Here is a 24,940-nt window from a genome sequence, read left to right on the forward strand (position 1 = left end):
GAACATGAGATCAGATTTCTTTAATAATAAATAATTATTGCATTTCATTGCCTTTTGGTCTCACTGTTCACATTTTTCCTGTATTCCCTGCATGTGTTCTTAATCTCGTCTGTCACTATAGATATTATCTTCCATATGAGGACAACACTTCATGCATCTGATAATGTGGGTTCAGGTCAATGAAAGCTTATGCCATAAGAAATCTGTTAGTCAAATTCTCTCTCTCTCTCTCTCTCTCTCTCTCTCTCTCTCTCTCATGTGTGTGTGTGTGTGTGTGTGTTTGCTGTAACAGACTAGCATGGCTATCTGGAATTTAATCAGAAATTGCCCCTACTCCTGAATACAGCAAGAGGGTAAATCCTACCCTGCAACTCAAAGGTATGAGTATTTCAGCTACCCCCACCATCTAACTTGGGGGTGGGACACTTCAAGCCCAATGACCAAATGTGCCCCCCCATGCGTCTCTATCTGGCCACTGGGACTCTTCCCCAGCCAAGCTCTTGTGCAAAATAGTCTTCCATGAACATAGTTTTAAAAGTGAGCCCATAAGTGACTGGAGGCCAATTCTGGATCCACACATCCTTCCACAGTGGGGACATAGGTTTCCGGGTGGGAATTGATCATGGTGAGGGTTTGCCAACTTGCCTTCCTCTAAACACGTCTCTCCCTTTCGTCCTGAGTTCAAGCGTCTTCAAAGTCCATGACACCTTTGTTAAGGCCGTTCTCCAATTGGAGCGCTCACAGGCTAGTGTTTCCCAGTTGTCGGTGTTTATACTACAGTTTTTAAGATTTGCCTTGAGGGAATCTTTAAACCTCTTTTGTTGACCACCAGCATTACACTTTCCATTTTTAAGTTTGGAATAGAATAGTTTCTTTGGAAGATGATAATCAGACATCCTCACAACATGACCAGTCCAATGAAGTTGATGTTGAAGAATCATTGCTTCGACACTGGTGATCTTTGCTTCTTCCAGTACACTAGCATTAGTACACTGACACTACTCTTGTGCAAAGTAATAGCTCCTGTGCAAAGTACTAGCAAAAGCAGCACGTGATGGTGGTTTTTACAGCTCGATATGAAATGGATGCATCATTGTTTCCAGGATAATATCTGCAAGCTTGGGTTATTTTCAAATACTTTAACTGACACTGTGTGGAATTATTCATAAAGTAAATGTGTGTAGTAACCATGAAAGAGTGGGAGGACTCTCAACATTAATCTGGAAGTGTGATTAAGGAAGTTCTGTAGATCAGTGGTGGTGAACCTATGGCACACATGCCAGAGGGGGTACTCAGAGTTCTCTTTGTGGGCACATGCACTTTTGCCCCAGCACAGGGCCAGCAGAAGGTGAGGGCAGTGCGTCAAGTCCTCAGCTCAACTTGTGTCTGAGTAGAAGCACCTCAGATGGAGCATTGGGGTGTGTGTGTGCAAAACGGAGCCACAACCTCCAGGGTGCGTGTTTTCCCTTGGGGAGCCTCCGCTGTGGGTGGGGAGGGCGCAGCGCTGTGCACGTGCTCAGAAGCATGCTGATGCGTTGGTGGGCCACCCAGAGTTCCAAGCAGCCACCTTCCTCCTGCTGCTGTGAGGTTGAGCCTTTACACACCCTCCAGCCAGGATACATCCCTTGCCTGCTCACTTGCTGCCCAGCCCGCCTTCCCTCACTCTGAAAACGGAAGTGTGGCAATCAAAACAGAAGTTATACTGAGAACAGAGCACTTTTCGCTTCTGAAAAAAGTTTGAAAACCCGAACACTCATTTCCGGGTTTGATGTGTTCTCGGTTCCAAGTAGTTTGAGAACTAAGCTGTTCGAAAACTGGGGTACCACTGTATTGCTCCACTCTCTCTCCACATGGATGCGCCAACCTCGCCTTCTAAACTAAAACCTCAGTATTCAGGTTAAATTACCATGTTGGCACTTTGCGATAAGTTAGTGGGTTTGGGGTTGCAGTTTGGGCACTTGGTCTCTAAAAGGTTTGCCCTCACTGTTATAGATGTACAGAAATTGTTGTGGGTAATGACAAAATACTGTGTAACATCAATGATTCCCCTTGTGTTGTGTGTGCGTGTTGATAAGAAAACTCAAAGAGTTTGTGTTCAAGAATGCTGGTGGGTTTATTCTTTGACCCGGATGTGAAATCCCCTTTTCCTTTCAGTGGTTTATTGCACCTAAAGTTAATACTCTATCTTAAAGGTTTGCTGACATTCTTGACTCCCAATGCTGGTTCACCAAGGCCATGAACATTAAGAGCACAACTTGATCTGACACCAGGAGATCTATGATCATATCACTTGCTACTTTCAAAAGTGCAGTTAGGGTCACCAAATATGATCAGGATCATGACACTGGAGAAGGGAGGGGTCACCTTTTTTTCTTTTTCTTTTACACCATTGAGAAGATTTAATAAAAATGTAGAAACCACAAACAAAAAGGAAAAAGGCAGTTGCACAACTGAATTGGGTCCTAACTCATTTCACTTTTCAAAAAAGCTACTTGGGACCACTTCACTGCTTTCCCCCACTTGCCATTTTCCCAGTGAAAATCCATAGCTGGAATTTGCACTTACCACAGTGCTAGTTTTAATCTGGTTTTCTCCTCTTCCTTTTTAAACTGAATATTTAAAAACTGGGCAATTCTTTTTAATAATTATTTTAAGGAAATGCATTGCTACATTTTTTTTATTGCTGTTAGCTAAGTCAAAAGTGGACTTATTAGAACATAATTGACTGTCTCTGATGTATAATAATAATAATAATAATAATAATAATAATAATAATAATAATAATAATTTATTTGTACCCCGCCCATCTGGCTGGGTTTCCCCAGCCATTCTGGGTGGCTTCCAACAAAGATTAAAAATACATTAAAATGTCACATATTAAAAACTTCCCTGAACAGGGCTGCCTTCAGATGTCTTCTAAATGTCAGGTAGTTGTTTATCTCTTTGACATCTGATGGGAGGGTGTTCCATAGAGCGGGCGCCGCTACTGAAAAGACCCTCTGCCTGGTTCCCTGTAGCTTCCCTGTAGCTTTGCTTCTCGCAGTGAGGGAACCGCCAGAAGGCCCTCAGCACTGGACCTCAGCGTCTGGGCAGAACGATGTGGGTGGAGATGCTCCTTCAGGTATACCGGGCCAAGGCCGTTTAGGGCTTTAAAGGTCAACACCAACATGTTGAATTGTGCTCGGAAACATACTGGGAGCCAATGTAGGTCTTTCAAGACTGGTGTTATGTGGTCTCGACGGCCGCCCCCAGTCACCAGTCTAGCTGCCGCATTCTGGATTAGTTGTAGTTTCCGGGTCAACAATGCATTAAGGTATAACCCCATCTCTTCTCTTTTAGCTGGGGTGGGGTGGGCAGGCAGTGTTTTCCTATGACTAATGGCTAAAAACAAACAGATTGAACTGCTTTGGGCCTAAGGACAACACTTCACAAAACTGATAAAGCAGGCTGTGATCCACAAAAGGCTCCTTTCTATTATAATAAATTGAATAATCTTTTAAGGATTTGCTGCAACAGGCTAACATAGCCCTCACTCGGTAATCTATCTTTAAAGTTTACAATAACACTTTGGATCAAACTTACAACTATGATCAGCTATAGCTACGGTTTTCAAAAAAATCAGTATGGCTTTAATAGTTGAAAGCCATGATAACGAGAGCCAGTTAAGGTCACTGGTCAAGGGCTCAAGTGACAGTTGCTTCCACATACCATAACGTAGTAACAATTTCTGCTTTTCACCGATTTATTGCTGAATTTGTCCTGTCAGGAAGCAGACCAATTCAGAGCAGTGATTTAAGGAAATCTTTTAATAAAGGCACTTGGCAGAACTCCCCACTTGTCACCTTGCACAGCATTTAATATTCCAGTGTAACGTGACTGTTCATTTCTATTACAGTGGAGAATAATTGTTTTGATAATTGTTTGATAACGTGTTATTTTCAGGTAATTTATTTCTACTTTTTCCGCGTGGTGGATTCTCCTGTGTCCCTGGAGCAAGGAGAGCTGCTGCAGGAGAAATGGAAGGCTTTGTATTACTTTGGAATTAATATTTATTTGGTTTCTTCACTTGCTCAAGAACAAGAGACTCCATGAATAATACATAGGCCCAAAGATGCCAAGATAGGAGGCTTTATATTCTCAATGCCAGTAGGATCCAGAAAACTTAAATCAAAGGTAAGAATCATCATTGTCGGGTGCATCAGGCATGGCTCAGGCAAATGGGAATTCGAGTTCACTTCAAGGCCTGTGTTTTTTTAAAAAAAAAATTATGAAGGCAGACCCATTATTATCTTGGGGTAAATGGGAGTAGGAATGACCTGGGAAAAACAGACCACCAGAATGAAATACAGATTCAAAATTTGAAATGCACTGGAAAATCTCCCTAGGAGATTTGCATGTTGCTTTCTTGACTTGGATGTATGACTCCTGAGTGTCAATTACTGGGCATGTTTCCTAGCTTCAGATACTTCCCTGTTATGTATTTTACTTTATATATGGTCCCAGAACATGATCTTAAGGCACATGATGCAACATCCTTGCCAAAGCTAAATAGGTCAGGGTCTTGATTAGTGTCAGGATGGGAAACCACTGCCTGTTCCTCTGGTTCAGGAAGAGAAGCAGCTCAGTCTATGATATATGAGCTGGAGGCTCCAACCTTTTCCTGATCAGGACAGGTGTTTTCATGAGCTTCCCTAGCCTGAGTAATTTCGTATGTGGTGGTGGCCCTGAAGCTCTTCCCCGGTTGACTGTCTCCTGTGATCCTGTGAATGTTGAGTGGGTGACCTGAGAGCAAGTCAGGAACCCATGCCGCTGTTGTGGTGTGCCCTCCAATCCTGTGGCAGCAATGTCTAGATCCAACAGCTTTTCAGGGTTTCCAGTGGTATGGAGATCTGCTGCGTTGTCCTGCTCTGTGTATGGGGATACCTCAAGTTCCAGAGATGCCATCTACCTGGGAATCCCATGCACACTGCATATAATAGAAGAAAGACAGGGTATAAAAGTAATAAATAAATATTAGCAGAATAATGTGTCTTACAGCTAAGAATTTTGCAGAAATGTAAAGGCCCAATGTAACCTCAGATAACTTCCCAGCTTCAAAAGGGGAAATGACATGCTGTTGATCCTAAAGGCTGCTTTTTTTTAGTACAAGAAGTGGTGTGTAGTTGTTTTTAATGCCTGCCTGCCTGCCTGCTACACATCCCAAGAGAAACTCCAGCTTAGCTTTTGGGTGACATGTTTTCCTTTGTTATCTCACATCAGTCCTGACACTGAAATTAGTCCGCTAATGCAGCCATCATGGTGCAACAAGATAAAGGGTCAAAAGATGCAGACATTTCTTATCACCCACTGGGTGGATAGATGTGAGCTGGTCAATAAGTGCTTAGTAATGTGTTCACGTTGTATGGAGCTTTTGAACTAATAGACATGTCAGCATAGTCCAAGAAGCTGATGTTTGTACATTTGGGATTGGCGTTGACATTCCACTTCTTCCAGTCTTGCTCTTCTGAATGTAATAAGCAGAACAATTGCTTCTCTGATCAATCATCTTGTTCCAAGTTGCTTTCTCTCCACCCCCCAAACCTTCCCTACGCTTTCTTTCATCAAGGGGTGCCTGATAAACACCATGTTTCACTAAATGAAAGGATAAGTGATGAGGCAGGCTAACAACTATCTATTCTGAGACTTCTTATTGAGAGAGACATGAAATTAAGGCATGAACATCATTGATGATAAGTCTACTTGGTTTTTGTAGTTCCCAGAGCATGAAATTATTGGGGATTTCCTGGTGCATCTTCCTTACTTCATGCCTTTCAGATTCTATAATATGCTGGATAATGCAGGCAAAACTAGACTGCATGCAGTTAATTGAAATACACAAAGCAGAGTGAGTTCCTATCTCATCAGTAAGGTGCAGTGTACTGAAATCTGAATTGTGCCGATCACTTGAGTCACTGTGTCTGTTTTCCAAAAATGACTGAACAGTTGCATCATCTATACAGCAGTTGTGTTTGCCACGATAAATCCCCAAAGTGGGAAAGAATGGTACATGTCTCAAAACACTTTGGGTTCTGTTATTGGCAGCCTTGAGCCTTTCCGTTATCCTGGAAAGGTTGGGGAGCTAACCCATTAGGCAAGGCGCAATCTATAGCAAAGTTTGCTTAAAGCAGCAGAGCAGCTGTCCAGCACAGCAATCCATGCCAGAGCAGAAGCATCAGTCTAGGTCAGGGGTCTGCAACCCGCGGCTCCGGAGCCGCATGTGGCTCTTTTACACCTTTGCCGTGGCTCCGGGGCGGATACTAGCGAGGGGAGGAGGCGCATTGTGCGCCCCAACACTCCCCACTGTGGCGGGCGCTGTACTGGCTGTGACGTCGCATGGGGGCGGTGCGTGCGTTAGTCACGCACCGTCCCGACATCACCTTCCCGCCCGCCCGCCCGCTACATTGCAAGGGGCATGTATGCTGGTCACTGCATTGAAAGGGGGCATGTACGCTGGTCACTGTTTTGAAGGGGAGTGAAGAACACACACACACAAAAAGGTAACTTGTAAATTTAACGTTTATTTGTATGAGGAGGAGTAATTCTGAGGGGTCAAACAAAGAAATAATAAAAAAGTGACAAAAAAGTTATTTTTATAATGACGAGTTTTGCGGCTCCCAGGTTTTTTTTCTTCGGAAATGGGTCCAAGTGGCTCTTTTTGTCTTAAAGGTTGCAGACCCCTGGTCTAGGTGAAGGGCAGGAAACCTTTTTGGCTCTGTCAGCCAGATCCTAGCCCATAGGCCAAAGTTGACATCACAGTGCCATCGGGCAATTGAGCACTTTCAAAGAGGGGCTTTCAATTGGGTGCTTACAAAAGGCTTGTAAAGAGCACCCAAGGCTTCCATTTTTGCACCCTATTAGTTGCCTATAATCTAGACAATTAATTAACTAGACATATAAGTTGCATACAGTATTTCAAGACTTGCCAGCATTGCCTGTGCAGCTTTGGTGACAGTTCAGAAAATGCAGTTAGTACAAAAATGTAGTAGCTGGACTGCAACCGGGGACTACACACCCAGTCTTGCTCATATTAAAAGAGCCTCACTGGCTGCTGATCTATTTCCAAGCCTGATATAAAGATGCTAGTTCTAACCTATAAAGACCTAACTGGACCCAGGTATCTCAAGGGAAACCTGCTGCTCTGTCAACATGCACACATACTGAGGTCATCTGCTGGTGGCATTCTCTAATGACACTGCTATCAGAAGAGAGCTCACTGGAAAGAAACATCCTGAAGCTGAGGCTCCAATACTTTGGCCACCTCATGAGAAGAGAAGACTTCCTGGAAAAGAACCTGATGTTGGGAAAGATGGAGGGCACAAGGAGAAGGGGACGACAGAGGACGAGATGATTGGACAGTGTTCTCGAAGCTACCAGCATGAGTTTGACCAAACTGCAGGAGGCAGTGGAAGACAGGAGTGCCTGGCGTGCTCTGGTCCATGGGGTCACGAAGAGTCGGACACGACTAAACGACTAAACAACAACAACAGAAGAGAGGCAGGTAGTGGTCAGAAGACGTCTGCTGTGGTTCCCCCATTGTGAAGCTCTCTCCCCAAGGAGACTCAACTGGTGCAGGACAGACCAAAAAAAAGGTACTTCTGCACACAATGCATAGTTCATTATGGAATTTGCTCCTACGGCAGGCAGTGATGACCCCCAACTTGGATTGTTTTAAATGAGGATTGGACAAATTCATGGAGAATAAGGCTATCAATGGCTTATTAACCCTGAGGACTATATTATACCTCCACTGTTGGAGGCCGTACATATGCCTCTGAATACTAGCTGCTGAGAATCGTAACTGGGATGAGTACGTACTATTAGGTCCTGCTTGTGTGCTTCCCATAGACATTTAGCTTGTCACTGTGAGAACAAGATTCTGGACTAGATAGGTCACTGCCCTGATCCAAAAGGCTCTTGCTTTTTTATTGTCCAGGCACTAGGGTAAGACCTTTTTGTTTGTGAAACTAAGGTTTTTAGATAATCTAGTTGGTTTTTTAAAACTATAGTTTGGACAGAATAGGTCCATTGTTAATTATATTTTTATGTGATTGTACATTGCACTTAATTCAATTTATATAGGGTGATATATGCATTAAAAATAGATTTTGAAAAATGATGGGGAGTTCACATATACTAACTGTTGCACCCATTCATAAGAAGGGCTCGTTTAAAGTAGCATATTAGCATTAATACATTTCCCACTGTCATAAAAGGCAGAAATACATTGTTAATTTCCACCCTTATTTTAATTTGAAACTGATGAAGAAAGGGATCTGTGCAGCCTGGAATCCTGCTAGTTCAAAGGGATTAATTAAAATAAATGCTTATTTCATCTCCCTTGTAATTTATTTAACAAGGCTCTATAGTGTAGGTAAAACAACCATAGTAGCCACCCTGAGAGATAAAGGTATCTCAAAGTATGAGGGATGAGTTTCAGTCTTAGACATTATTGTTTATGGATTCTGGAACGGAAGTGAATTTGCTCTGAAAGCAGCAGTTGAACCCACACAGATGTTAAGAAAAATCTGATACTGACAAACTGTTAGTTGATCTTTAATTAGTTGCCAGGTTTGGAAACTGGAGAGAAACCTTACAAACATGGCTCGTTGTAGGCAAGTAAGTGTGTCCTTTATGAGTTTGCAAATTGCTTAACAGAGAAGCAGAGCTCTTTGATAAAATAAGCAATGGGCAGATTTTCTTGCTCAGAATTTGCACATTCAAGAGACACTTTGAAGTACTCAGGTGGACCTGTTTACCTGAAAGGACTACACTCTTTCAAAAGAGACACTTTGTGTTGATGTAGATGTTGATGCAGCATGCTGGCACCAGGTTGGCGAAGGCAACTCCAGATGATGTCCCCAAAGCTACTCTCTGCTTTGAAAGTTCAGGGTCCTGGGCAGTGATTCTGGTAAAGCTCTGAACTTCTACTTTCAGAGGCTTGGAATGATCAGAAAACAGTGCTAATTCTAATGAATAAAAACAGCATGAAAGGCTTTTAATTTTGCTTCGGCCAAAAATTCTGAACCCCAAGAAAGTTTATTTGGCAAAACATTGTTGCTAGTTCACAAATATACCTGTTTCTATAGGATCTTACATTTAAAATTAAGAAAGCCTTCACAGTTCTAAAGACAAAGGTTCCAATTTTGTTCAGGCCTTCTAGCTTTGGAAAAAGCATCTACACTTTTAAATATTTATTCACAATTTACCCTGACAGCCAGAAATGTGATTTTTAAAGCCAGCAACTCAACTGAATACAACTCTTGAGTTCCTATGTGTGTATGGAACATACTAACACTCAATTCATGCTATCCTTTCAAATCATAGTGTTGTGGAACTATTCACACAAACTATCTCTTCACAGGAAAATGAAAGTTTTTTTTTTTTAAAGCATCCCTTACTATATTAGAATTATGAAAAAGATCCTAGATTGCATTGTATGATTTGTGATCTAGATTTTTTAATCCTAGGCATTTTTCCTACAATATGCTTTGTAGCATGTACACATGAATAATTTTCATCCCTGCCCATTCCTCTCTTTATTAGTAATCCCACTGAGCCCTCTTTGTCCCTCTTCATTCTACATTTCCACCCCCCACTGTCTTGCTCTTTTCAAATGTAATCATTAATATCAGAAAATTAACTGATTCAAATGAGCGCAATTGTCTGTGCTTTGAATATTCCCAGGGTTGCATCCAGGGGTGGCACTCACACATCTCATTTGCATCTCAGAGAAATGGGCTCATCCGGTTAAATGTTATGTTAAATGCACCACCTTCTGATATGTATGAAGCAATGTATTAATAAACTGGGTAATTGTCAATTAGACATTCTAGAGGCATTTCGTTCACAATGGAGAGAACTGCAAATTTTCTTCTGGTGGAAGCCAGCACAGATCTGAAGTCCAAGAAGCTGCCCCCATTTTAACAGTGTGGCTGACAACACTATCCTATACACATCTACTCAGAAGTAAGTCACTTGAGTTCCATTGGGTGTACTCCTAAGACAGTGAATATAGGATTAGAGCCTTAGTAGACAGAGTAGTCAAACCTCTGTTCAACAATGCTATCAAACCTCTGTTCAACAATGCAGGTGATAAGTCCCTAACTCTCACCCTAACTCAACTCGGAGAGATGCAAAGAAGCAGGGATATCATGTATGCCATTTACAGCTCCTTGTAGGATGGAAGAGATCAAAGTGTAATAAGTAAGTAGTATTGGCAGATACTTTGACTAATTCCTGTTCTGCTCAGAAAAGCCCCAGATTTTTTGTTTTTGTTTCCAACCTTGTGAATGCTGTGGACTTTCATCTAAATTTGCAAACAGAAAGAAAGAAAGAAAGAAAGAAAGAAAGAAAGAAAGAAAGAAATAATTTGAGGAATGAAAATATATCTCAGGGAACACCTTGAATTAAATATACACTTAGAAATCTTCACAGACCTATGTAGTATCTATTTACTTGCAGCTATAATAGCCAATGGCATGTTAGCATGCTGCCTATAGTGCATATGCATTATAGACTGAGTCCCTGTCCAACACAGAGTTGAGTGTACTTTGACCCATTGAGTTCAGGTACAGTTGATTCTGCGTTGGATTGTATTCAGGATGTCTACTCATGGCCTGCTCTCTGAATGTCAGTGCTGAGCCATAGCCATTGAGTGGGTGCTTATGTCTAAGTGTCAGAGCCTGAGAATAAGTGGTCTGAATTGGTCAGGGCTATTGTTCTCCATGCAAAATCTGAGAGTGAACAGGAAACCTTTATAGGCATTCATGTTGAGCAGAGGCTAGCCAATGGTCAGCCTTGGTGTGCAGAGTCATTCTGGTACCTGGGGTGCTACAGAGCCTTCCCTATGGGTCACCAGATGAGGGAGCTGGGCACAGAGCTGTGGCTTCCATAGCGGCTTCTGACAGCCCTAAAAAAGGAGAGGTGGCATGCATTTTGTAACAAATGGGGGACGAGGGCTTGCCTTTAATTGGTCTTGGCAACTGACTCCTCTTTGTGGGATGTAACATCACTGAAGCAGTCAAATACAACATTTCCTGTTTGCCCAGAGTGGACACACTGGGGAATGTTGCTCCAGCCAGGAGGAATTCCTGTCACACCTGGTCTGGAGCATTCTCCCCCTGCGTGTAACCAGGTAGATGGGTGTGGCCCTGGTAGACCGTACAAAAGGGCCAGTCATGCAGCCCTCTCTCTCTCTTGATCCCTTCTCTCTATTTTGCCTTTTGCTGTCTGCTGGCTCTCAACCAGCAGCACATGGGCTCATCCCTCACAGAGGATGAACCCACACTTTTCTCTGTAACTACAAGCTAAAGCCTGCCTTCAGGACCATACTGTGAGCTGAATGTAAGTAAACCTTATCATTACTTTTAGAAGAAGACTATTGTGCCATTATTGTTTTTAAGAGGGAACTAAAGGGGATTTACCAGGACCAAGCCAATCTGGACAAGCCAGACTGAACTGCTTAACTCAAATGATTCTCATGAATCCATCAACTAGCTTCCTGCAGTGTACAAAGGAATGTGCTCTGCTACTAGCTCACTAACTTGAGTGAGGAATGATAATATTTAATCAATATATCCTCTCCTACTATCCTCAACATTCCCACTCTTGACCACTGGTTTATTTTTACAGAGTACCCTGAATGTTTCGTTATCCCAAAGCATTCTTGAGGGTGAGTGGGGAATGTCAGCCTCTACAAAAAACCATACCATCCCAATCATCACCCAGAATCCCCTGGAAAGATGCAATGACCAAGACATTTGGGGAAGATAAAATGGTGACTGTGAGGAAGCAGCAGTCAAAAGGATCTCTGGTGCAGCAAAAAACAAAACCCATGAATATGGATAACAAATAAATGAAATGAATGAAGTTTATTAAATGTTACTCTTTTCCAATGCAGAGTGGTTCTTCCTTCAACAAAAATCTAACATTTCTGCTGCTAGAATTGGCCAAAGCTGTCAATTGGCCAATGCTATTTCTTGAAAGGTAAATTAGTCTTGCTCTGCTGACCAGAGAGCTTTTGCCACATAGATCTCTGTGTGACAAGCAAAGGTTTAGTGACAGAGCTTTTAGGTGAGAGAGATCAATGAAAATGGCTTTTTGCCAGCCTCTTGGGTCTATTCCCTTGGGAACACATTCCAAAGATTGCGTTTGATGACATGAGCTCTGGTGAGCAAAAGCTTATGCCACAATACATTTGTTAGTGTTTCAGGTGGCATGGGACTCTGTGTTGTTTTTGCTGCAAAGGTTAGACTCCCACACAATGTGTTAGCAGGCCTCCTCAGTAGACACGTGTGTCACATACACACATTCTAGGAGCCTCATGAAGTAAGGGCTTTAGACAGTGGCAAAGGTCATCTCGGCATATTTACCCAGTGACTTACACTCACACAGGTCTTGAGATGGGGAAGCCTATTGCACAGACACAGGATCAAAACACACACATTTAACATTTCAGTAACACAGCAAATTATGCATATCTATTATGGTAGTGGAGATCACTCAGCAACAATAAATATGCATCTATTTGATTTGGGAGAATTAGCTAATTAATTGTAACTATGACAAAACCAACACTCTCACGCCATACATGCAAGAAGAAGCAATCACATGTGGCATAAGGGGAGGGGGAGTGAGTTTAGTGCTGCTTAGGGAGGCACATTAGTCTGCTCTTTTTATTTCAGCTCACTTTGCAGGCCAGGTGTTGGTCAAGCACAGCTGAGGAGGGAGAACTAGAGGGTGACTTCTAAAACACACAGAGGTAGGAAGCTACAAACAGATTTAAATACACAGTCATATACACACTCTTCCAGAACCACACTCATGACCACGTTGGCCAACTCAGTAAAGGATGCTGCTGAGCAGCAGAGTGGTTAGTATACCACCCTGTCTCTGTCTCAACACCAGGTGCAGGCCCTCCAAGGCAGAGAGGTCTCCTAATAAGGGAGATAGAATGTCTATGAACTATGGCAATCACACACCCCCACAGCCCATCAGTCTGTGTTGATTCTGTGCCAAGGATCTCTTCTGACACCAGTGTTGCATGCCACCCCAATCTCCAAGTGGTGCAAAATTCCAGTGGTTCCATTCACTTATCCAGGGTTTGTGTTTGCTTGGAAATGAGGCACAGTAGAGACTATGAGGCACAGTGGAGACAGTGGTGTCTTTATGATATATGGTTTATTTATGCATGTATATAACCTAAGCCTACGGTGGAGGGGTTCACAGCATTAACACCCCAAGAGGGTCTTGTTTCTCCCTTCTAACTAACTGTGAACTGGGGAGGAGCCCCACCCATTTGCCATCTCACACAGAGCGACCTTTCCTTTGTTTCCCTTAATGGCCCATCCCCTAGGTTACCTAGTCAGACATAGCTGGTTCAGGTCAACACTATCTAGGACCCCCTCCTAAGTTTCAATGATGTTTGCCTGGTCAGTTTCCTCATCCATGATTAAATGACAGATGAGTATAGACCTGTTGTGAACTATCCTGGTATTACACAACTGTACTACCAGACTGGAGGGTGCAGTGGCAGAGCTACTGCATATCTGACAGTTACTGGAAAGGCCTAAAAGGGGAACAGTGCATAAACATCTGTGTCACCTTCTTCCACGATGGTATGCTTTCTCTCCTATCCCCTAACTTCTGCAAGTAACAACCACTGTGACTGGTGCATTCGTACCATGTTCTACTGCTTCCAACTTAGGCACATTCATGAAGCATTGCATCCACCTCTTGCATCTCAACCCATCTCACCAATTGACTAAACCACACATTGTGTTTTTAAGTTGTACATCACTTTGTTATATTTCCTATGAAAACGTGGTTTATCAGTCTCCACAAACAGACCTGCACACCCCACTCTTATCTGCAGCCAGCCACTGATAATAAAAATAATAAGTTTGCCACATACAGTATACTATAAAACACACTAGTAGAGATCTACAGTCGGTATCATTCTGTCCACCTCACCATTCTCCTAGAGCAAATGAAATGTCCCCCATCTCAACCAGAGAGGTTCACCCCACTATTAAATAGCTTCTCGCCCCCAATGGTGTTGGACTGTGATAGAATGCAGTTGTTCCAAAAGCCCCATCTCTTATATGGAGTAATTATGCATTCAACACATTTTTCTGAATTCATCAAGCTTACCTCCTGGGGCCAACAGAAGCTGTATTTATATAGAAGTGTATTTCTATGTAGGTAAATGGTAACACCCTCTCCCTGCATGCTATGGTCCCATTTCTGATCTGTCCTCACACACCTGCTATTTATCAGTATTTGTACCAATGGAGAGTTCGCTTTAAAATAAATTAAAATTCAGAGTTGTAAAAACATATGTAGTTTGGTCCTTAGAGTCCCAAAACTTCCTAAATGCTCTCTAAACCTGTTTGTCTTCTGTGCACTCTTCATTTTCTTTTGCTGCAATAGACTCACACAACTACCCCTCTGGAAAGTGTAACAAAACTTTTAATGCTGTCCTTATTCCACAGCATCGGCTCACTGTGCTAGTTTGTGGTTGCAAAAGCAACAAGTCCTGTGGCACATTTAAAGACTGCAAAATTTATTGTAGCACAACCTTGGGGGGTCTGGGCCCATGAAAGCTTGCACCACAATAAATTTGTTAGTCTTTAAGGCATTGCAAAACCCTTTCTCTTTCTTGATGGTTCTTCCTAAGCCAATGAATCTCCTGAGATCCTTCTGGTATTTTTATGGGTCAGAACATTTTTTGTTGGAAAAGTTTTACAAGGCTTTGAGGAGGGAGGATTTACACAGACTAGAAATGTTGTCAGGCTGAGCTTGTGTTTCTGCCGTAGAACAGAATTGCCTCCTGGAACTAAAGAAGCCCAGGATCTTGGAACAGAATAGGGAGTGGAAAGACAGACACAGATGAAATGGAGGACTCCTGATTTCATCTCCCTGCTTCTCTTTTCACAAATCATTTAACCTTATTTCAAATTTTCCCCTGACACCAAAAAGTGCAAGTGCAGGAGACTAATTATAAGCTGCTGTCTTCCCTCCCGCCTCCCAGCCCACCCCGTTCAATAGCGACTCCTTATCTCCTGCCATTCTCTGAATGGTGGGGTCTGGCTCCCATCAGAGGATCTGCTGCACGGAGATACACTATCTCCCCTTATTATCGCAAATTGCAGAGCTCTGCAAAGTCTAATAACACTTGATGACTAATCAGATCTCACTGAAAGTCCATTGGCTTTTGCTCACACCATGAAGGTTGAGCACTGCTGATCCAGTTAGTTATTCACTGAAATGCAAATTCAGTTCCTTTCCTGGTCACTGCACTGATCTCTAGCTTGACCAACATGGGTCATGTGAGCCCCTTCCTCCTTGGCCACGTTTTTCTGCCTAAGTTTCCCAAGCAAGTCTCATTAATATAGATTGTACCACTCTCCCTCTTGACATTCATTTGTCATGCCTTTTTATCTCTGTTGTACTCTCTGACAGTTTTCTCTCTGTCCCCTCCTGGTGTGTGTGAGTTAGAATGTTAATCTCTGCCAGGCCATCTCTCCCTCCTCGTGTGCACCCCTCTTTCCTTTCTAACCTCAGCAGTTGCCTTGCTCTGGGGAGTCACAAAATGAGGAGGAGGGAGGAGAAACTCAGCTGGGAGAGGCTGGTAACATTGCAGCAAACCACATGTGCCCCGAATGGTTTGTGGATGGATGGTCATGTATATATGCCATTCACAGGCAGCCAAAGGAGTCCATAGAGAAAAAGAAAGGGATGATGGAACCATGTGGGCTTACAGCCCTGTAAAGTTGGGATTGGGTGCCATTTAATTCATCTCCCTGACAGCTGTGCAGTCAGGCCCTCATCCCTTATCAGCAGCATACCCAGTCGCTAACATATGTAGTTTCTGTGTTGGAAGGATCCTTAGGGACCACTGCACAAGCATAATACTGTCTACGATACTGGCTTCAAGTCTCCATTCCTCTCTCTCACACACATCTAGTCTCTTCCCTTTTCCTTCCTTGGAGACTGGGGAGATAAGATATGTTGTTCTTCTGCTCTTAGTGCAGTGGAAGCTACCCAATATGTAGACAAACCTATAGCCCACTTAGTATAGATAAAGACGAGCAATACTCATTGGCTTTGGCTGTCTAGGATTTCAGAAATGAGTCTTTCCTAGCCCTGAATGACTGAGGCTGCATGTACGCTATACAGTCATACCTCATGTTACGTCTGCTTCATGTTACATTCTTTCAGGTTACGTCCCGCAGTGACCCGGAAGTACCGGAAAGGGTTACTTCCAGGTTTCGCCACTCACGCATGTGCAGACGTGCAAAATGACATCACGCGCATGCGTAGAAGTAGTGAATTGCAACCCGCGCATGCGCAGACGCACCACTGCGGGTTGCATTCTTTTCATGTTGCGAACGGGCCTCCAGAATGGATCCCGTTCACAAACAGAGATACCACTGTACCTTTAAAGCATATTTGTTTGTTTTTTAATATGGTATTTATTGAAAATTTTTGAAATTACAAAGAAAAAACAAAGCAGAAAAAGAACATAGAAAAAACAAAGAAAAAACAAACCACATCAAACAATACAAATTCAAAAAACAAAAATACACCGCAAACAAACAAAAATAAATCCATCATTTTGTAATTTTGTATCTTTTTCGTTTTTGTATTTTTCTAAATTTTTCTATTGATAGAACCAAATAAAATATTATAAAAAAACAAAACAAAAATAAATCCATCATTCCCAAATCCTCAACTCTCATTACCTTCTTTCTTTGACCTCCTCCTCCCTTTTTTTGTATCCTGGTTAATAATTATGCAGCGAATCCTTTCCATATTTCATAGTATTCTGTCATTACATTAGCTTGATCTATTTTCATCTTATCTTATAGAAAACCTTAAAAACTTAAAACTTAGATCTTATTTTTACCGACTTCTCACAACCATAATATTCTTACCTAATTCTTTAAACATTTTTGCTAGAGCCAAGTAATTTCGTTCCAACATTTTTCTAACATTCATCAATTTTATAAAACAATCCTGATAATAAAAATAAAAACAAAAACAATCCAATCTTCATCCAGCTTCCCTTCCTCCTGGTCCCGGGTTTTGTCAGTCCTTTTTATCCCATCGATCTAGCGCATTAACCTGGTAACCTTATATCCGAGGCCCTTAAATCTCTTCCATGTCCCTTCCGCAGCTCTTCTTCATATTCTCCTTTCACTCGTGGGAACTCCAGCTTGGTGATGTTTTTGACCCTTTTCAATAAATCAGCCCCTTTTCCATAGTCCAGACTCAACTCCATGTGGTATTTAAGAAGATGTTTCATAATCCCTCCAAAATTGAGAGCCCCCACAGCTCCAAACATCTCACGGCCCATTGCCAGACTCGGAAAGTCCAAACATCCCTGCATAGGGGGGGTCTATCCAACCCCCCATTTCCAAAGCAATCCAAACTTTATCTTTCCAAATCTGGCTTTTTCCAAGTTCATTTGTCAAATCCAAAAGCTCTTGTTCCTGCAAGGCCGCAGCTCCCTCCATCTCTGGCGCCCAAGATTCAGCAACATCCTCTTCTCTCATCTGCTCTGTCAGGACACACTCCTGATCTAATTCCTGGGTGAGCTCCACATAGTTTCCCACTGCCTGTTCAAAAATTCTGGCCGCATTAGTCATCAAATCCATCTTCTCACTTAACTGTTCCAGTAGGGCACTTGTTTTACAGAGAGCACACAACAGAGCCTCTGAATACATTGTCCTACAAGGTCACAAGTCCATTCCCACGACTGTAATCTGAGACAGCTGCAAGCTCCCTGGAATTAGTTACAGTTTCACAGTCTCCCCCTTTAAAGCATATTTGAAGCACATTTCTCCTCTCAAAGAATTCTGAGCACTGTTTTTAACCCTTCTACGGAGTTACAGGTCCCAGCAAACCTTTTGTGGGCTCAAGGCCACAAATAGGTGTACCAGTTGTTTGCAGATGTGGTCAAACATTGAGCCCCAATGTTTGCAAGAAGCATAGTCTGTGACATATCTCTGCTAAGCACAAGTGTATATAAGACAAACGTAGCAGCTATTCACAACGTCAGTCAATAATGCAACATTCTTCTTTGCTATGCTAATTTAACACCTGTAGCAGACAAGAAAACTTTCATGTCAATTGAGTCCTAAACAAATACAACCAAACTTAATTATACATTCCAGTACAACACTGCTGTGTAAGCAAAGCTGGAGGAGGTGACTCTTGGGGAAGGTGAATTATAGCTCCGTGCATTATATGCCACCATCAGCTCAAATTCAGACTAGGACAGCCTTTGTCAATCTTGTGTCCTCCAGATGTTGATGGGCTACAATTCCCATCAGTGGCTGATGGGAGCTGTATTACAACACATCTGGAGGGCATCAGCTTGGCGAATGTTGGACTAGAAATATAATGTCTGTGGTTGCTGGATGGGTTTCTGAATGGGCTTGCCCTTCTCCAGAGCCTAGGCTGACGTATCTTCCTTCTGTAAACGAATGTAGAGGCACATCTAAACAATTTAAAAGCAATAGCAGACTGTGGGGTGGTATCATGAACTGGCAGCGCAACAGGGAGGAGGAAGTGGATCCTGGCGAGGGGTGCAGCTGTGACTAGGACCTACCAGGGCAGGTCAGGGATGGGGAAGGAGAGGTTAGGGTTGTGGAAAGTACATACAGGATGACAGAGGATGGTGAGGGGTTGGGGGTCAGTGTGCAAGGACCAGAAGTACAAGACTCCTCACCAGGGCCAGAGAGGACCCCATCTCCATGAACAAGGCAGGCTCTGAAGCATAGGGATCAAGTGAGCAGGGCACTCCAGGAAGCTGAGGCAGGCAAGGGCCCCCAACCCAGCTCCCTAGCTGCCCAGGTGGGGCTCACTAGCTCTGGGAGGAGATGTGTGATTCTTCTGCTGGAGTAGGCTCAGAACAGGTGAGGGTCACACGTCTCAACAAGCCCAGATGCTGCAATCAACATGCAATGTATAAAAGGGAAACAGAGCCGAGGTGCTGTGTCTGCTCAACTGCCCATGTTGATAGACCTCGGCTTGGATGCTCTGGGACCTCTCTGGGTCTGTGCTTCAGGTTTGACTCCAGACTGTGTTTCCTGACTGCTGGACTTTGAACTTTGCTTATGTGGATTGATCCGTGGACTGTGTTTCCTGACTGTTGAACTTTGAACTTGACATATTGTATACACCAGCGGGACTTGCTGTCAGATAGGCTGGGGGTTCAAGACAGGTGGCTGCACTCATCTGACCACTAGTTAGTTGTGTCACTGTTGCTTACTTGGAGGTAAAGGGGAAGAAGTAGAGGTGGCCATGGAGTAAATAAACTAGTGGAGCTAATCTGGTACTTTGGCTATGCTGACACTGTGCCCCTCCCCCTCTACCTCCCAGTAAGAAGCAGCAATGTAACTGACCAGAGGTGAGTTAAGTGCTGCTACTCCACCATTGTATTATCTGCTGTTCATTAATCTTAATGTTTGTTTTTCAATAATTTTACAGTATAAAAATAAAAGAATCAGTAGCTGATCATCACAACATCTCTAAAGTGGGCCTCACTTTCATTCCCATTCTATATGGATGCAAGACTAAGTCAGAAACAAAGTGACAGTGACTTTTCCCACAGCTATCTTTGTTTTCATATTGGATTACAGCAGATTCTGAGTCCATGTTCATGCCAAATCATTTATTTACTGGATTAACTACTTTCTGCTATTAAAGTTTCTCTACAGAATGACTTTTTGTGGGCTCTCTACTTTGCAGTGGGCTTTTTGCCATAGCTTGATTTACTCTCTAAAAAGAGCTTTAACTCCTAGATGCTTTGTGAAGAAATAAGGAGCACCTTGTGAGTCAGAAAAACGGGGATGTATTCATTAGGTACTGTAACACAGATTAATCTCAGGCTGAAATGTACTTGGAAGTCCAGCTGTGTTCAGTGTGGCTTATACACAGAATAATAACTTCAGAGAATGATCATCTGAACTTTTTTAAAAAGCCATCTGCAATTAGAATAAATAAGAGTTGCACAGAATTTGCATGGCAATGCTCCCTAAAATCCATTTCTTTGGCATTGTCAGTGCCTGAGGTTAAGAAAGCTAAGCCCATTTGTGGTGTTATAGAAGGTGGGAAATGCCACATTTATGGTGGAGGCTGGCCCATTAGGGCAAAGTGGGACCAGTCTGCCTTCAGCCAGACCCGATCTGTCTGACTTATTACTTACAAGTTCAGGGGGATCTCATTGGCTGTCAGCTTCCTCTTTTTTAGTCTCTTTTGCCTGTGTAGAACACAGAAGGGACGATGAAGAGGATGATGCTAGAATTGGTTGACTGCCTGTCATTGGCCACCTCCTGTTGGGTTTCCTGCCTTCTCCCCTACCAGGCAGCAGTCAAGGGTTGTAAGCATGTTAGCTCCACCAGCCAGCTGCCCTGTTGCTCTCTGCAAGTTGATGGGTGACTGAGATTAGGAGTGGGATCCTGTACTCATGGGGTTTCCCCATGCAATTTTGGATTATCAGGGTGTTTCATTCTACATGAGTGGAAGCAGGCTTCCTTCTTCAGACAGTTGCTCTTCACCTCATGGATAGAGATTCAGGTGGGGCAGAGCCAGCTCACTCTCTGCTTCCCCCTGCCACATTGCTTGTGAAATTTCCCTCTTTATACAACACCTGAATAGCCTATTCAGTCAGTCAGTGATTTGCTCTTCTATTTAAAAGAAGTATACGTTGTTCAGTACTGAACAGGCTTCAGGAACTGCCATCTTTCCTAGCAGATATTCTCTGCATTTAGTGCATACAGTCAGCAGATTCTTGTGATTCCTGGTAAAGTGAATAGCTTTTGAAAACTGATAGGCTGTAATCTAGCTATACTGAAGCACTCCCACGAGCTCGGCTGAATGTAGCCAAAGTCCCTGGGAAAACGATATGATTTTGTGCATTAGCTCCTTGCCCAAAATTCTTTAGCCTAAACCCACCATTTAATATTACATCTAAATGGAAGATGTTGGGGCTTTCTTGACTGTCAAAATATTAAAGTTTCCAGAATTCTTTAGCAGGTTGCCTATGTATGGAAATCCCAACAATTTTTTCTTTTTGTCAATACAACATTTTATTGTTTTTTCCGTATTACATCACAATATAAATAAACCAAAGCCATCACACATCCTCCCCACCCCCCATATATCCATCAATCAAACCTAATATTCTTTTGCCCCTCCCCCTGCTTCCCTCCGCCCCCACTTGATTTCCTCTACATTCTGAGATTTCATTTATCTTTGCATTTTACAATCTTCTCAAATCTTCTATATATTCTTATTTCCTTACTAATTTACCTTCCCTCAGATATTTTACATTTTAATCTAGGCATATTAGCATATCATTTTTTGAGCAATATTTTACCATATATTCATCAAAACATTCCCACTCCTTTTTTAATTTTTGATTCGATTGGTTTCTTATAATACAGTAGCTGTTAGTTTTGCCAGAGTTAAGTATTTATTTAGTTTACAAATCCATTCCTCCCTTAAGGGTAGAGTTTGTGACTTCCACTTAGCAGCAATCACTACTCTAGCTGCTGCACTTGCATATAAGAAGATTCTCTCCCCCCCCCGTATCTCTTCCCCTATCAATCCAAGGAGATATATCTCTGGGTTTTTTATTAGTGATATTTTCAACATCTTCTTTTAATTCTTCATGTATTACTATCCAAAAGGAAATCCCAACATTTCTGATGGTGAGAGCTGTACAGCAGTGGAATGAACTACCTCAGAAGGTGGTGGACTCTCTCTCCTTCATAGGAGGTTGGATGGTCATCTGTCAGGGAATCTTTAGCTGTGATTCCTGCATTGCAGGGAGTTGGACTACGTGACCCTTGGAGTCTCTTCCAGCTGTACAATTCTGATTCTTTGTTGTGTGCCTCTTTTTTGGTGACACCCCATTCCTGGTTCAGTCTAGGCCTTGGCAGTTTCACAGTCACTGAAACAGAATAGCATGAAGCCATCTTGAAGCACAGAGATATACTTGCTGCTGTGCTGTGAACCGAATGCAATGCATATATTAGGGATGAGCGAATCAGTCCATTTCCATGTTGCTTTTGTGTATGTGCTATCCTGTTCTTCCGCCTTTATCTACTTTTTTAAAAATTCCCATGAACATTTGCATTTAAATGCACATTTTAAATGTATTTACTTGCACAATATACATTTTAAAGGGACTGTGCGTTTTTAAAGTACAGCAAAAGCCAGTGGGGAGACTGTAAATGCATGTTCAGCTGCTTTCATGGAACCACAAACTCTGGAGCATTCACTGTTGCGGTGGTACTCTACCACAGTGCTCTTGACACTGGGTGATGCTCAGAAATGGACCCTTTCTAAGAGGCTGTCCTCTAAGCTTCCTAATTAACACAGAATGACAATTCCAACGTATAGACAAGAAGGGTCCCTTGAGCTGTGTGCTTGCCTGTAGTGTCTGCTGTTTGAACATCTGGAGAATTTCCCCTGCTGCAGAGGGAGAAGCTGGTAGCAGAGAGGACTCTTGCCTATTTAAGCGGTGCCTCTGACATGCTGGAAATTTCCCTGTGCCCAAAGGTGGAAAGAGACAGGTTCAATCTGCCGTGTGCCATTCAGCAGCTACAGATTAGCGCAAGCAACCCACTTAAAATTCAAGTCCCCCCTAAAGAGAGCCTTCTTGGGGCATACTTTGATGGAGCTGGGATGGTAACCACCTGCCCCCTTTCATTCCGTCCTGAGTTGTTCTGGCACATTAAGGAGCTGTCAGGAAGCGATGTTAATGGGCTGAAAGACGTAGGAGTCCTGCAGTCCTGAGATGCCATAGTGGGAGTAATATATATCTGTTATATTCAATGGATAGATGAGATAGATAACCTTTCTAATTTAAGAGCGTAATGCGTAAAGAGCATCGAGGTTAGTATGCACCATTTGCATTATGTTTCTTTAGCCTGTATAGTAAGATTAATGGCATGCAGACAGAATAATTTGGCCAGAAGAGTAAAGATCAACAGTATCCAGACCGGCCTGCCCCTCAAATGAGCCCATTGCTCTACCTTTTGGCACACAGCTGTGGCTTGTGGGTGATGACAGCAGGTATGATTTGTTAGACCATTCAAAGCACTTCACTCATAATCTCACTAATCCTTACAACATCCCTGTAAGGTAGGCCAGTGTTGTCTCCATACTGCAGTTGGAAAACTGAGGCTGAGAAATGGTGGCTTGCCTACAGAGATCAGTTCAGTGGACTGGATTTTATATAACTAAGTTAGAATAGACCCACCGAAATTAGTCAACCTAAGTTTGCCATGTCCATTAACTTTGATTAGTCTTTTCTGAGTAGAACTAGCAGTGAGCCTTATTGCCAATGTGTGTAGGTTTATGATCAGCCTTGCTGATGGATTTAGGCTTCAATCCTGCATACACTTACTTGAAAATAAGCTCACTGGACTCAATGAGACTTGTCTTTGAGTGGATGTGTACAGGATTGAACTGTTGCTCATAGATGTATTAAAATAGGTGCTTCTCCATCCAACAGAAAGCTGAAAGTTGGAATCTGTGTAATCCAAAACATCTTGCTTACAACTGGACAATTTATGCTCCTTTTTCACCTAATGGTCAAACCTAGGAACATTAAGTCTCCAACCCTAAACTCCCTTGCAGCACAGTGGGTCCTACTGTGGGTCACGAAGGCTTACTTTCAGGTATGTGAATTAGCATTGCAGCTTCACTAAGGAATAAGTCCCAAGGAACTCAATTGGACTTCCATCTTGTAAGCAGACATGCTTATGATTGTACTCTGCATATATGCTGTAATTTATTCTATTTATTTAACAAACTTTATAGACCACCTAATAAAATAATAATTAATTGGGTTACATAAGGTAGTATGAAATACTTACAAAAAACCGCTGATAAAATCAACAAACTTAAAAAAAACGAGTAGGCATGATAAATTAATCAAACTATAAATAAAACTACCTGACTAGTCTAAGCAAAACAAAGGGGTTTTTTGTGAGTGTCACAAACATATTAATAGGCAGGGACTTTCAGATTATAAGTACTGCCATACTAAAAAGACACAATTCAGGTTTCAATCTGCATGAAGTGTAGCCTCCAGTAGCAAACAGGATTGCCACTGGTAATCTGGTTGGTCCCTGTGGGAGACAGAACACAAGACTAGATAGGCCTTTGGTCTGACCAGAGGAGCTCTTCTTAAATTCTTGTTTGCCTATGCAATCTTGCTTCCTTTACAAGCATAGAATATTGAACTAGGCTAATGTAAGATTTTTTAAAAAATCATTAATATTCTTTAAACTGTCATTAACCAATTGGATTGTTTTCGGAAAATGTCTTTGTCAGAGAAGCAGTATGTGAATGAGCCCTCTCCAGGGGCAAAACTAGGCTTTATTTCACCTGGGTTAAAGACCCAGTTTGGCGCACGCACACACCCACCACGCATTTGCACGTGTGCACACACAGGCTGGGAGCCTCAATGGTGCCCCTCTGGAGGCTTCACCTGGGGCAAGAAAACCAGCTAGCCCCCTGCCCAGCTACGGTTCTGCCCTCTCTCTAACAAGCCATGCCTTTGGGATCTGGGTCACATACAGCAGTTGCTCCACAGAGCATAGGAAGCTGTTGTGTACCCAGCCAATTTGTCCATCCATCCCAGTATTTTCTGCTCTGACTGGCAGCAGCTCTCAAGGGTCTCAGACAGAGCGTCTTACCCATCACCTGCTATGTGTGGCTTTTAACTGGAGATGCCAGGGATTGAACATTGGGGCCTTCTCACAAGAGTGAGCTCTGCCACTGAGCTGCAGAGCTGTCCACTAATTATCAGTCAACTAAACCACCACTGTTAGTGATTGAGTACAATGCATTCTGGTTCTGGCAGATATCTGGGGAT

General features: G+C 42.7%; 2 long non-coding RNA genes across 5 annotated transcripts in view; both read left to right on the forward strand.

The window, feature by feature from the left end:
- Window positions 1-11,917, forward strand: part of LOC309519600 — a 75,187-nt gene extending 63,270 nt beyond the window's left edge. The window contains exons 8-10 of one of the 4 annotated variants that reach the window (XR_014213856.1): window positions 293-4,173; window positions 9,864-11,382; window positions 11,671-11,917. This is a non-coding gene — a long non-coding RNA (uncharacterized lncRNA). Of the gene's footprint in view, window positions 1-292; window positions 4,174-9,863 lie in introns of all 4 variants that reach the window. The other 3 variants (XR_014213855.1, XR_014213857.1, XR_014213858.1) reach the window with 3 other exon arrangements.
- Window positions 11,918-13,291: 1,374 nt separating this feature from the next.
- Window positions 13,292-19,768, forward strand: LOC309519643. Its single transcript, XR_014213924.1, has 2 exons — window positions 13,292-16,497; window positions 17,878-19,768. It is a non-coding gene; the product is annotated as an uncharacterized lncRNA (long non-coding RNA).
- Window positions 19,769-24,940: the final 5,172 nt, after the last annotated feature.

This window comes from Podarcis vaucheri (genome assembly GCF_965113315.1).
Source record: "Podarcis vaucheri genome assembly, chromosome: 15".
In the NCBI taxonomy this organism is placed as follows: Eukaryota; Metazoa; Chordata; class Lepidosauria; order Squamata; family Lacertidae; genus Podarcis; species Podarcis vaucheri.